This window comes from Prionailurus viverrinus, chromosome D3 (assembly GCF_022837055.1).
Source record: "Prionailurus viverrinus isolate Anna chromosome D3, UM_Priviv_1.0, whole genome shotgun sequence".
NCBI classification, from domain to species: domain Eukaryota; kingdom Metazoa; phylum Chordata; class Mammalia; order Carnivora; family Felidae; genus Prionailurus; species Prionailurus viverrinus.
In genome coordinates, this window is record NC_062572.1 from 42,839,184 (window position 1) to 42,853,334 (window position 14,151).

Here is a 14,151-nt window from a genome sequence, read left to right on the forward strand (position 1 = left end):
AGAAGGCTCTTGGGTTATGTCATGAAACTGAAGGAAGAATTGACTTAGGAAAAGGAGAAATTTGGGAAATTCTAGAGAGTTGGCAACAATAGTTCATGCCTGTTGCAAAGAAAACTTAGCTCCAGTGAGTCCCAGGCTGTCCATCTCTGGGTTGCTAAGTTTAAATTCTCAGGAGTATGAGTGATTCTTGATTGGGTCTCGACTTCTGGAAAAATCAGCTATGGCTTAGGTGATAGAATCACACAGAACAGACATGTGTACTGGTGACCTGCTTCTGTGAATCAGGTTCATTCTCAGAGAAGGGAACTCCATGTATGTTGGGCAGCTGTCCCCAAAGTTGTCTGCTGTTGCAAGAGACTTGAAGAAGGTAAATAACAGACCCAAGGTAATACTGCTCCCTTCTGCCCTGGATACATGAGCATGGCCGTGACACTTAGCCCCCAGGATGATCACCTCCTGTGATAGGGCCTTAACCCTCAGACTGAATCCTCTGTAATTCTCAGGGTATTTTATTAGAGATACAGAATAGTTAATGTTGTGTAACTTTTAATTGACAATGTTCTATTTCACTTGCCTTATTAATCAATCTTCATAAAATCGTATGAGGTACATATTTTGCTAATTATTATTGTTTTTCAGTTATGAGGAAACTAAGACTTTGGGACATCACTGAGCTAGAGAACAGCAGACTGACATCAAACCATTGCCTAGGATATAGTAGGGCACTTCTTTTTTTGTACATTCTTCCAGAACGTGTGTGTGTGTGGGGGGGGTGTTTCTAAAAAACTACCTAAAAATTGTCTGAAAGAAATTCTTCCACATGAGGAAAGTACTTTGGACCTGGCTGGGTCAGTATCATCATCTCATAATTGTCTAGTAGCTTATTTGTTCCTATATGTGGCTTCTCCTTTCTTTGAAGTCCCAGTTCAGACTCCAATTATGCCATGTCCTCACTTATTATTATAACATGCCTCTGAGGAAGTGTTGGAATAGATTTTATTATGCTCACTCATTTTGTTTACTGATGTACTGATGGTTAAAAGCATGACATTAAGTGATAGTAAACATTTTTTAAACATTTACTATGTTCCAGGCATATGCAGGAAGAATATCTCACTTAATTCTCATAATAATCACTTGAGGTACATAGTATTATTCTGTTATTACTCTCATCTTACAAATGAAGAAACTAAGGCTTAGAGAAAGTACTTATAACGAGTACGTGATGAAGCTAGGATTCAAACCTGGGTTTCTATATTAAGCCATTATACTATATTGTTGTTCTTTGTACCAACAATATTTTTTTTTCTTTTAGAGAGAGAGAGCGAGCAAGGCTGAAGGGAAAGGGAGAGAGGGAGAGAGAAGGAGAGAGAGGGAGAGAGAGGGAGAGAGAGGGAGAGAGAGAGAGAGAGAGAGAGAGAGAGAGAGAGAAAGTCTTAAGCAGACTTCATGCTCAGTGTGGAGCCTGATGTGGGGCTGGATCCCACAACCCTGGGATCATGACCTGAGACAAAACTGGACACAGCCGACTGAGCCACTCAGACACCCCCTATACCAACAGTAATTTTATTGCTTCTCCACCAATAGAATGCAAATTTTAAACATAATTTCTTAGTTGTGTGGAAACTAATGAACATGGTTTCTTAGTTGTGAAAGATTTATATTTTTTATTCATCTTTTTCTTTCCCAGTCTCTTTGTGACCAATTAGACACATTTTCTGTGATCATATAATAGAGGGGTGTTAATAAGTATATTAGTTTCCCAGGGCTGCTGTAACTGATTACCATAATCTGTGTGGTTGAAAACAACAAAATGTATTTTCTCACAGTTCAGTAGGCCAAAAGTCCAAAATCAGTTGTTAGCATACTTGGCTCCTTTAGGAAGCTCCGAGGAAGAACCCGTTTGATGCCTTTCTCCCAGCTTTTGGTGATTGCTGGCAATTTGTGGCATTCTTTGGCTTATAGATATGTAATTCCAATATTTGCTTCCATCTTCATACCCCCTTCTTTGTGTTTCTCTGTGTGTCTGTGTCTCAAATCTCCCTCACCTTTCTCTTATAAGGACATCAATCATTAGATTTAGAACCCACCCTAAATCCAGGGTAATCTCATCTTGAGACCCTTAATTTAATTAAATGCAGAGACCCTTATTCCACATAAATTCACATTCTGAGGCTGTGGATCGATCTTGAATTTTTGGGGGGCACTATTCAGTTCGCCACAATAGATTCACGTGGGACAGAAAACCTTAAGTCAGTTTTCACTAGTTGTTTTTCTCCCCCATATGTCATCCATTTATTCCCCAAAAGAAAACAAGGCCAATTTGATTGGTTTGAGTTTAGTAGGGTTCATCTGGCTATGTTTGTAGGTGGTGGGGTAACTGGATATTAACAAAGCATGTGTCATACATGCTTTTTTTGTGTTTTACTCTAGAAGGCAGAATTGCTGGGCTGAGTCAGGGTCCCACTTGAGGGCTCTTTTGCCTTTTTTCCCTTTCAATTTCCATACATAGCAGAGGTTTGGTCATTGCTTTGATTTCCTGCAGGTTAGAAGGTAAAAGATCCACAAATTCTTTTTTTTTTTAAGTTTATCTATTTTGAAAGAGAGAGAGAGAGAGCGAGCACACGAGCATCACCAGGGGAGGGGCAGAGAGAGAGGGAGACAGAGAGAATCCCAAACAAGTTCTGCACTGTTAGTGTAGAGCCCCATGAGGGGCTTGAACTCATGAACCTCGAGATCATGACCTGAGCTGAAACCAAGAGTTGGATGCTTAATTGACTGAGCCACCAGGCATCCCTAAGATCCACAAATATTGATTTGAACCGAGGGGAAATAGATGGTCCTACTTAGATAGCAAGGTATATACTGAAACCACATTCCAGAGGTTCTTGCCCTGTCTCCATTAATAATCAAGGGATACTTTTTTTTTTTTAATTAACTGTTGTTCCTCATGTATGTCTCTCTGAAAAAATCCACAGGGAGGAGTGGTGAATGACAGAACAGGTCTGGGCATTCTTAGCAGGCCCCTAGGCATAGTACCAACAAATAGCCCATCCAATTTCCACCTGTTATACTTCATACCCATTCCCCCTTCAATGGCAACATGGAGTAAATGCTGCCCTTCATGGGATCTTTTTTTTTTTTTTTTTTTTTTTTTCTGAGGAGGTATAGATAGGATAGGCATGTGTGGTTACAGAGCAGGTGAAGCTGTGGACACACATCCTAAGGAGTCTATTTTGTTGGCATTATCAGAGAGAACCAACCTACAAACTTGCCTAAAATATATCATCCAGAATACATTTGGCTTAAAGCAACAAATGGGTGTAGTTAGATATCTGTTGTCAAATCCCAGTTATCTGAGAAATAGTAGCTATGGCCATTAGGAAAGGGATTATGACACTCTTTAGAAAGTAAAAAGAACTAATAAATCTTATGTTACTTTTATTATAACAGGATTTAAACATTAATAGAAGAGCAAGACCTGAAAATATGATGTTTTGAAGACAAGGCATACAAGAAACAAAAGGAATATAGATTAGGGGGGCAAGAATTAAAGTGTGAGATTGTAAGTGAAAGAAAAGGCCACAGGGGGATATTTTAGAGAATTTCAGTAAATATTTTGTTAGAAAAGTGAAAATGTAATAAGGAGGACTAAACATATTTAAATAAATGTCTCTCCCTGTTAATAATAAAAGCTATAGTTTCTTAGGGAATCTTGTTTAGAAGTGAATATTGAACCAATGGGTTTTTGATGGAAGATACTAACTTTTCTTTTTTTTTTTTTTTTTTTTAACATTTTTTATTGTATTTTGGGGACAGAGAGAGACAGAGCATGAACGGGGGAGGGGCAGAGAGAGAGGGAGACACAGAATCCGAAACAGGCTCCAGGCTCCGAGCCATCAGCCCAGAGCCTGACGCGGGGCTCGAACTCACGGACCGCGAGATCGTGACCTGGCTGAAGTCGGATGCTTAACCGACTGCGCCACCCAGGAGCCCCCTAACTTTTCTGAATATATAGATCCACAAAATATATTGAGTTGTTTTCTGGCTCTGATTTCTATGTTTTGAGGGTAGCAAAGAGTATTGAAAGTTTGTACAAAAAAAAAGGGGGGGGGGAAGCAGAGGTGGGTGCTTAAGAGCAGGTTGTAGGAAAGAAAAAAAAATGGGAAACTCCAGCTTCATAGAACTGTCTACATGTTCAAGTTTGTATTTCAGGATTTATTTTGTAATATCACAGAGTTCTCCAGTAGAGCTTGATGTAAATTCAGCCCAAGATGAAAAAAGTATTAATGATGACAATTAACAAGGTCTAAAAAATGAGTCAGTGATATTTAGGAGAGGAATGAATGAAATAAAATAGAAATGAGGGAAAATATTCTCCAAATATGAAGCACCTTATTTTGTTGTATCCAAAACACTCAATGTTCAAAATAGGAGAGATGATCTGTGAGCCCGAATTATTCTCTGATTTTTATCCTTCATGCAGGTCTGATCTGGGAAGATAATATTAGAGAATACCCTCCAGTGAAACAAATAGCAAATCTTTCTGTTATAATATTTCCCACAAAAGCTATTACTCTCTTTTATTCTGTTGTTCTATGTGTTGTTCTTCCTTTATCATTAGGATGGAAAACCAGAAGCTCTCTTTGCAATTTACAATACGATAATAATTTATAATTAATATCAGCTGCATACTAATTGGGATGCAGTGTCAGGGCATGTTTCTGACTCTTGATTGTTTATGAAACAGAGAAAGCACTGATCTCAGCCTAAAATTCAAGTGAATCTCAAGAAATCCGTTTTTATGAAGAGGTAGGTGGAGCGAGTAATAGTACTACCTAGGTACTACCTAGTACTACCTAGTAACCTAGGTACTACCACCCAAGGTTACCACCTAGAACCTTCAACAGCCTTTTTGGACCTTGAGGGGGGCTTTACGAGGGCAATAGCCACCTTACTCCAGCCATCTTCCTTCATCTTTATCATGTCAATGAAAAGGAAGATAATGTTACTTTAGCTATTACTTACTCTTTCATTGATTATTTTAAAATTCTTTTAAACAAATCTACATTATTCTCTTTGTAATGTTTCTTTATAGGAAGCAAATGTTTAGGTCCACATATTTCATAAGTGTCTTTATTATGTTATGTTATTATTATACTAAGTATGTTATTTTGACTTCTGAACTATAAACTGTATGTTTATAATTGCTCACTTTAAGTTTAGGTTGTTCACTTATGTTGTTACCCTTGATGTAAATTGCATCTGTTCTTTAAGAGGCTTCTAGCATGTTGACGTTATATAGTTTCTAACTAAGGTAGAGACTACATCTCTTTTAAATGAGATCTGTCTTTCAGTTATAAAGAAGGCTATATCAGAAATGCCCATCTTTGGACATATGCTATGTATAGAAGGAAGTAGATAGTAACAGTAAGGAAATGAACTGAAAGGCTCAGTGATTGAAGAAGATACATAATTGGTGAGGCTGGGAGGTTCCTTCTGAAGAGAGTCATTCTGTGACGTAGCAGCAACTGTGCTAGCTTTTCCTTTGGTCACAGTTTTGTGCTAAAAGTCATGGATCTATACGGAAAATGTAGATCACAGCCACTCAGTGTCCATGAACAGTTTGTTACTGGCCTGTGGCAAGATAAATAGAGATATAGAGAATAAATACTTAGAAAATTTTGTAGCAACATGACATTGTCATGACAATCAAGGTTGGCATTCAAGCTTGGATCAGTGGCTGTGTCTCACTGAATGGGTATAGACCAGTTTGCATGTTAGCAAACTCACATGTGTGAACTGTGTACCAGTCGTGTGTAGTGACAGATTAGAAATAGTAATAAAAAAATATTAGCCCTTCCTCACAAATAGTTGGAAAACACTGATGTTGATGACACTGTCCCTGCCTTGCATGTCTTCTCTATTTCTATTAACCAAAACCTCACAAACATACCTGAATCCATCCACATGCAATTAAGTGGCTTGAAGAGCCTCCCAAGGAACAAAGCCACAAGTTTTGTTGACAAATCAGTATGCAAATAGAGTACTTAAGTGTTCGTTGAATTACCAGAGGAGAAATGAGGACATCTGACTCACTGCTAAAAAAGAGAATGACAGTAATCTGGAAGAGAAGGATGAAGTTTATGCCTAAATATGAAATTTTATAAATGGCATTTAGATAATATTTAATAGCACACAATACTTTGAAATTAGCACACAAAGTGCCATACATGATTAATTCCAAAGTCTTGAAGCTAAAAGAGGCTGTGACATAGGATTAACCTGGCTCTGCAGGGCTACTTAGTAAACAGGGCAATGTGGGGTAATTGATGCCAATTCTCAGGGCAGAGGTAATTTTTTTCCTTGTTTTCCAAGCTGCTTGCCATTTTCCTTTCTAGCAAAAGGCACACTGTTGGAGGTCCCATGAATTCACTGCAGACATTATTTACAGTAGCCACTTGGTTTAGTGACCTGAAATCAAGAATTTTTCTCTGACAAAAATGACACGAGAGAAACATATCACACTGAAAAATGGTTGAAGCAAAGTTTTGATCCTCTTAGTAACTAAATTGGAAAAAATTGCTTCTCAAGTAAACCAAGAAAAACTTTGTGCTTCTCCAGGGCCTGCTTCATGGGTAAAGGTTGTGAATTTTACTTCTTGTACTTTATATTCATCTTTAAAAAAATTATACTGCTAATGATTTATTAGGCATTTAATAAGTGCATCTTGACTAGATGGTGTGATCAATGTGTCATTAATATAGCAGAAAGAGCCCTGGGCCATAGTTTAAGGCCCAGGCTCAACATTGCCAGTTGCTGGTATTGTGACCTCAGGTAGTACTTAATCTCGTCTTTGGTTTTGTCATTTACAAGAAGATGTAAGTCTTTTTTTTTTTAATGTTTATTTATTTTTGAGAAAAAGAAAGACAGAGTGTGAGTGGGGGAGGGTCAGAGAGAGGGAGACACAGAATCAGAAGCAGGCTCCAGGCTCCTAGCTGTCAGCACAGAGCTGGATGCAGGGCTCGAACTCACACACTGGGAGGTTGTGACCTGAGCCAAAGTCAGATGTTCAACCCACTGAGCCACCCAGCACCCCCACACCCCCCTCCCCATATAACAGTCTTTTGCTTAACAGTGGATTGCTTGAAGTGTTAAGTTGCTTGATATGGTTTTTAAATTATAAAATATTATAAATATGGTTTTTAAATTATAAAATATTATAAAATATCAAGGAATAAAAACATGGACATATGTTTTCACAATTTCCTAATGCCCCCTGAAACAATTAAGTTAAACATTCCATTCCAAATGAACTAGAACTAAAATTGAATATAACTGATAAAAATAGATACAAACCAAAGTAACAATGATTTTACATAACATTCCCTAAACTTACTTATTTCAGGACTCAATTACTTTAGGAGTTTTTATTTTTATTTTTTGAGATAATTAGAGATCTTATAGCAGGATGCATCATGTTCTGATTTAATGAAGTATGTCACAAAACATTCAGCATGAAAGAAATGAGAATAACTCATCTTTCATCATAGTAGAATTAAATACAATGGACCCTCTTCAGCAGAGAAGCACCAACAAACAAACAAACAAACAAACAAACAAACAAAGAAATAAGTTTTGATAGCCCAGAATAAAATTCTTCTTAGTGTAAATATAGCCTCTACCACAAAAAGGAGTTGGGGATTAAAAGATAAACTTTAATGTTTACGAACTAGTGAGCTTCTCTAGGAAGAGACACTATTTAGCAAGTTTATAATGACAGTGCAAAACTTTTTATAGAGTAATTTTCACTAACAATTTGAACTTTGATATAGCTTACATAAGAAACCAGGAGAACTCGTGAAGTTGACAGTTTTAAAATGGCCATTTCCATTTCTAATCTTGTAGAACTCTAGCACTCCAAGGTAAGAGAGACATTTACATATGCTTAAGGTTAGCATGATGCTATTAGTCAAATTTAAAAGTAGAACTTTACACGTCACTAAGGAAGAACATCCAGAAATGCTATCTTCTAAATGTAATCATATTTTCATGTTCAAAGTCGAGATTTGCCTTCTGTGATTTCTGTGGAAATAAGATGGTTTGGGTAAAAAAAGAAACCCCCTACCTAGAAGTATAAAAGCTGTATGGTAGACAATGAAATGATTATAGGAAGTGGGAATGCTTTTATTTCTCTCACTATCTGTAACACTAAAATGAGCTCATTTTGAGCATATTCTTAAATTAGCATCGGCAATAACAGAAAAGGATAGTCTTTCCTAAAACACAAGCTCTTGCTATGAAAAAACTTATGTAATAGGACAGCTCCTGCTTTAAGTGTTGAAAACAAGAGCTGTATTATTCCTTGGATTTGGGAATGGGGTATTCTTATTAGGTGAAGTTTTTGGTTAGCTAAATTTGAAACTTTGGGCAAGGAAGATTGCTTGTACATTTTTAATAGAAGAAAAGGAAGAGGGAAGGAAGAGAGAGAGATTGAGAAAGACCCATTTAGTTGAATATGATGAGGTTAAATTTCCAGAGGCTTCTGTTTGATATTTGGTCTTATTCGCCAACAGACCCAGGTTCCTTGTCATATTACAAAGTCACTGCTTTTTGGTTTGTTCTTATTTTGTTGCTTCAGTAGTTCTCAAATACCTTTATTCTCAGAGTTTTTTTTTTAAAAAAATATAAGATGTATGGGAAAAAATGTGGATCAGGTCAGAAATGTGGAATAAGTCTATGAAAAAAATCTTGGTGCCATACAGAACCTAGAGGAATATTTATAAATGAATTTATTTGATTGTGTCATAAAGTTTTAATTTTCAGTTCTATTTTGAAGGATAGCAGGACCCAGCCATTAAACAAAATAGAATCAAAGACATACTAAATTTCTCCTACAAAGATGTAGCAAGTCAATAAAAGTCTGAACTCAAATGAGATTGATCAGCCATTGTTCAGTGAAAAATGAAAACATCTCAAAGATCTAAAATAAATCCCAGAGAAAAATGAACAAACAAAAATAAATTAAACTTTTGTTTTATGCCATAGTACAAAGCATTCAGAATCCATAGACAACTAAGATAATTGTTAAGAAAAACTTTGAAGCTTAATGAGGGTGAAAGAACTATGTATGAAGCCGAGATGACACAGTGGGGGGAGGATTAGAGGTATTTTGGAATAATCTCTTGAGGTCTCATTAGTGTTTAAAGAGACTAAAATTCCTCTTAGTCTCCAAAATCATGTAACAGAGTTCGAAACAGCTTAACTGAATCTAAAATATGTTTTATCAAAGCTCTGATAGGGTTGTTTTCACTTTTATAGAAATATATTAAAAATGTTATGCGTATTTACCCAGACCCAAAGGAGCACATGCTATCTAATTGATTTTATCTGCTGAAAGGATGGCATAGAGAAAGGACTTTACATTTCATGATTTTCTGACATGTCACAAATATTTTCCACATGGAATATATCATTACTGGTTTGTGCCCAAAGCGATCATCATAGCATATACAGGTGCTTTAAGAAAGATTGCTAGGAATTCATCTTCAGGGTAGGGTGGGGATCACTCAGTGCATGGAGTTAGAAGCTTCAAGTTGCAAGGAAAGGGCACCTTCATCTGGTACCTGTACATAGACAGAAGCCATTCCTGAATTGGGAGAGGTTGATATTTTGAAGTTCCAACAGATACTGTCTGTAAACAGCACATGTGCACACACTTTGTTTTGGCTAATCCTTCCCCAGTATTTCTCCTTCTTTTAAATTGTAGTACTTTCTTTGTTGCTTTCTGAAGGGAGAGAGAATTCTTCTCTCAAATATATTATTTTTGGTGTAAGCCAGGGATATTTTCAGGAGTAGTCAGGAGGCAAAGATTAAAACTGGGCTCTCTGACAATTCTGGAATGGCTAGTCAAGCTATTAAATAGCAGCTCTTGGATCTTTGAAAATAATGTCTGTCTAAAGGGTTGTGTAAGAGAAATGCATGTTTTTTTCCCTTCCTCAGTGTTTCATATCATGTAAAGTTGCTATTAGAATCATACAACATTAATTTATGATGCTGTGTTGAAATAGTGTGCTGGTTTTGTAAAAAAAAAAAAAACAAACCCACAGAGGACTGTTTGATTAACTGTATAAAATGAGAGTCAGAAGGAACAACAGTGAAATTTTATTTTTTGAGCACGTCTATTTTTTATTTTTAGGTTTTGATATATACATCCACTAAAAGTTTTTAAGTTTTATTAGTCTCTGCCTCAAGACTTCTGCATCTATTTTATTTTGGCTTAGATCTGTATTTAGAAAACAAGGAAAGTCTATTTCACTTTTTCTTTTTGGAGACAGAAAAATATTCAATATGTAATGTAAATATAATGAAAGATGAAAATCAGTTACTCATTTGTTTAGTATGGTCGTAAACTTGGTATAAAATGTTTGATGATTCAAATATCTTAATACTCTATGTGGTCAAAAAAAGAATTATACAGGAGTTGGGGCACCTGGAGGGCTCAGTCAGTTAAGTGTCTGACTTCAGCTCTGGTCATGATCTCGTAGTTCATGGGTTCCAGCCCTGCATCAGGCTCTGTGCTGACAGCTCAGATCCTGGAACCTGCTTAGGATCCTGTGTCTCCCTCTCTCTCTGCCCCTCCCATGTTCATGCTCTGTCTCTCTGTCTCTCTGTCTCTCTCTCAAAAATAAACATTAAAAAAAAAAAAAAAGAATTGTACAGGAGCAACTCCCCCCGCCCTTTTTCTTTGCTTTTCAATTTTTTTTAAATGTTTATTCTTGAGAGAGACAGAGAGAGAGAGAGAGACAGAGAGAGCAGGGGAGGGACAGAGAGAGACAGAGACATAGAATCAAGAGCAGGCTCCACATTCTGAGCTGTCAGCACAGAGCCTGATTGATGCTGGGAATTGTTTTGACCAATAAAATGCAGCAGAAATGATAATGTGTAACTTTCAGAGCTAGGCTTTAGGAGATCTTAGCTTCCACTTTTGCTGCTTGGAGCATTTCTTCTTGGATTCCAGTGTCCGTTCTCTGAGGAAGTCTAAGAAACCTTATGGAGTGGTTCACATGGAGGAGAATGAAGGGTTTGGGATATGAGGAAAGTCACTTTGGCTTTTCTAGCTGCCCCAGGATGTTAGCCATGTTTAACCTACAGAACTGTGAAAAATATATACTGTTGTTTTAAGGCATTAAATTTTGGGGTGGTTTGTTATGTAGCAACCTGAAACAATTATAAATATTTCTATGTCATTAAAAATTTTGTAAACATAAGGGGTGCCTGGGTGGCGCAGTCGGTTAAGTGTCTGACTTCAGCCAGGTCACGATCTCGCGGTCCGTGAGTTCAAGCCCCGCGTCGGGCTCTGGGCTGATGGCTCAGAGCCTGGAGCCTGTTTCCGATTCTGTGTCTCCCTCTCTCTCTGCCCCTCCCCCGTTCATGCTCTGTCTCTCTCTGTCCCAAAAATAAATAAACGTTGAAAAAAAAATTAAAAAAAAAATTTTGTAAACATAATTGTGATGGCTTCAGAATATTACATTAATATATACGCTACAGCTTACCATTTCCCTACTGCTAGACATTTAAGGGGTACTCATTCTTCTCTTATAGATAAAACTATGAAATAATATTTTTATACATAAATATTGAGATTATTTTCTTGAGTTGGATGGCTGGAAAGCAAATTATTTCTTCAAATAATGTCAACTTGTAAGACCATCATTGAAGATTTCCGAGTTGTTCTCCCATAAACATTGAACACGTTGACATTGCCTTAAACTTAATGTTTAGAGTATCTCTTTCACTGTACCTTATCAATGCTGAAAACAGGCATTTAAGAAAGTCGTAAAAAAATAGAAATATTTTGCTAATTTTATAGGCAAAAATGATATTTTGTTTTAAATTGCAGTTGTTTCTTAATGAGGTTAAAACTATTTACATATTTAATAGCTCCTTTCAATTTAATCAGTAAATTAATATCATTTACTATTAAAATTGTAATACTAGTATTTCTCTCACTGATTTGTAAGGCTCTTTGTTTTTAAGGATGTTATTTTTTTTATGTTTCTGGCAAATATTTTTAAAGAGCTTATTGTTTGCCTTATAATTTTGTTTGTTGTGGTTTTATATTTATATAAGTTTAAAATTTTACCCTTATTTATCCACTTGCTTTTATGTGGATAAATTTTATTTTCCATTGTCTTTAAATTTAAGTGTTCTTTCTAGCACTGCATTTTAATCATTCAGGAAACTATGATTTATATTCCAAGTGGTTGGATATTTTAAAATTTCTGCTCTTTCTCTTTTCCTTTTATTCCTTTTTTGTTTTTGTATTTCCTTCAAGAACTTGTTCTATATCATTTGTGCTTTGTGGAATAAATTGAAATTTTCCTTTTGGCCTAGTCATGATTTATTTTTGTAAGCATTTGATTTATAGAAACATTTTCTATTTCTGAGGTTACAGAGTTCAGCATACTTAATGTAACCTTGTTATATGGTTCAATTCTTCTATGTCTTTATTTATTTTTTATTGAATTGATTTGTCATAGATTGATAGTGGTGTGTTAAAATACCTCATGATTGCATAACTTTCATTTCTACTTTCATTTATAAGTTTTTACTTTATATACTTTGATGTCATGTTATTAGTGCAAAACATTTGTGACTTTGTATCATTAATTCAACATTTATCAAGAGCTGGATATAAAAAGATAAGATATGGGGCATCTGGGTGGCTCAGTTGGTTAAGCATTGGACTCTGGATTTTGGCTTGGGTCATAATCTCATGGTTCGTGACTTCGAGCCCCACATCAGGCTCTGTGCTGACAGCACGGAGGCTGCTTGGGATTTTCTCTCTCTCTTTCTCTCTCTGCCTTTCCCTGCTCACTCTCTCTCTCAAAATCAATAAATAAAACATAAAAAAAAATAAAAGATAAGATGTGGTCACACCTTTTGAATAACTCACAAAGTAGTGGGTAAACACACCAGGAGACATGATGGCACTACAGTTACGATTGCAAGAGAGGTGAGGGGATGGGAAGAAACCTGTAGGGGGAGGATAGCAGGGTAACATTTAGTCACACAAGGTGACCCTCTGCCTTGTTGAATGATTTCATCTTGAATTCTACTTCATTTCATAACTGTGCCACTCTTTTATTTCCATTCTTTTGTAAGCTGCATGTAACTGGGTTTTCTTTTAAAATTCAATCTGAAAGCCCAACTTTCAGTAAAAGAAATACTGAGTTCATTTAACAAACATGTACTGAGTTCCCACAATGTGCCAAGTACTGGGCTAAACCTGGGGATAAAATGGCAAAGACATCAATGCTCAAGGAGCTTGCACTTCAGTGTAGGAGTGGCATGTAAGTAAATTGGCAAAGCAATAATGAAACCACACTAGGGGTTCCTACACTAAATATAATCTTGAGTGCTGAAAGATAAGTAGGAGTTATCTATTAGGAGATGGAGACAGAGCTGGGTGTTTCAGACAGAAAATAACATGTCCAATTGCCAAGAGTTGAGAGAGAGCACGACCCATTCTAGGACATGTAAGTAGTTGAGTATGGATGAAACACAAAGGCTGATGGGAGTATGGGAATTGAGAGAGAAGGAGCTAGAGACAGAAATGGTCACAACATTTCAGTGTATATCCTATAAGGCGGCTTGCTTTGTTCAGAAGATTCTCAAGAGCCATTTGAAGTTGTTAAATGGTATGACTGGATCTGCTTTTGAGTGATTCCTTTGGTGAATTTAGAGGTTGGCACATTTCAGTAGGAGAGAATGATGGAGTGACAATCATGATGAACAAATTGGAATGATTCTAAAGATACCAAAAAGTAGAATCCTCAGGACTTAATGACTGATTGGATATGGGATGTTAGAGAAGACTGTGTCAAGGCTAATACCAAACTTTTCGCCACCTCTTCTGTCCCCCCAGTTTGAGAAACTGTAAGGGTGGTGGTGCCATTCATTGCCATGAGAAATACTAGAGGAGAAACTTATTTTGGGATTTTTGGGGAGGTTGAGTTTGAGGCACTTGGAGGATATCTAAGTGGAATTGTCAAACAGGAAATTAGCTATAGGATCTGGAATATATGGTAGAGCTCTGGGATGGCACCACTGGGCTGACCAGTCAGCAACACAGAGGGTAGGGCTGAA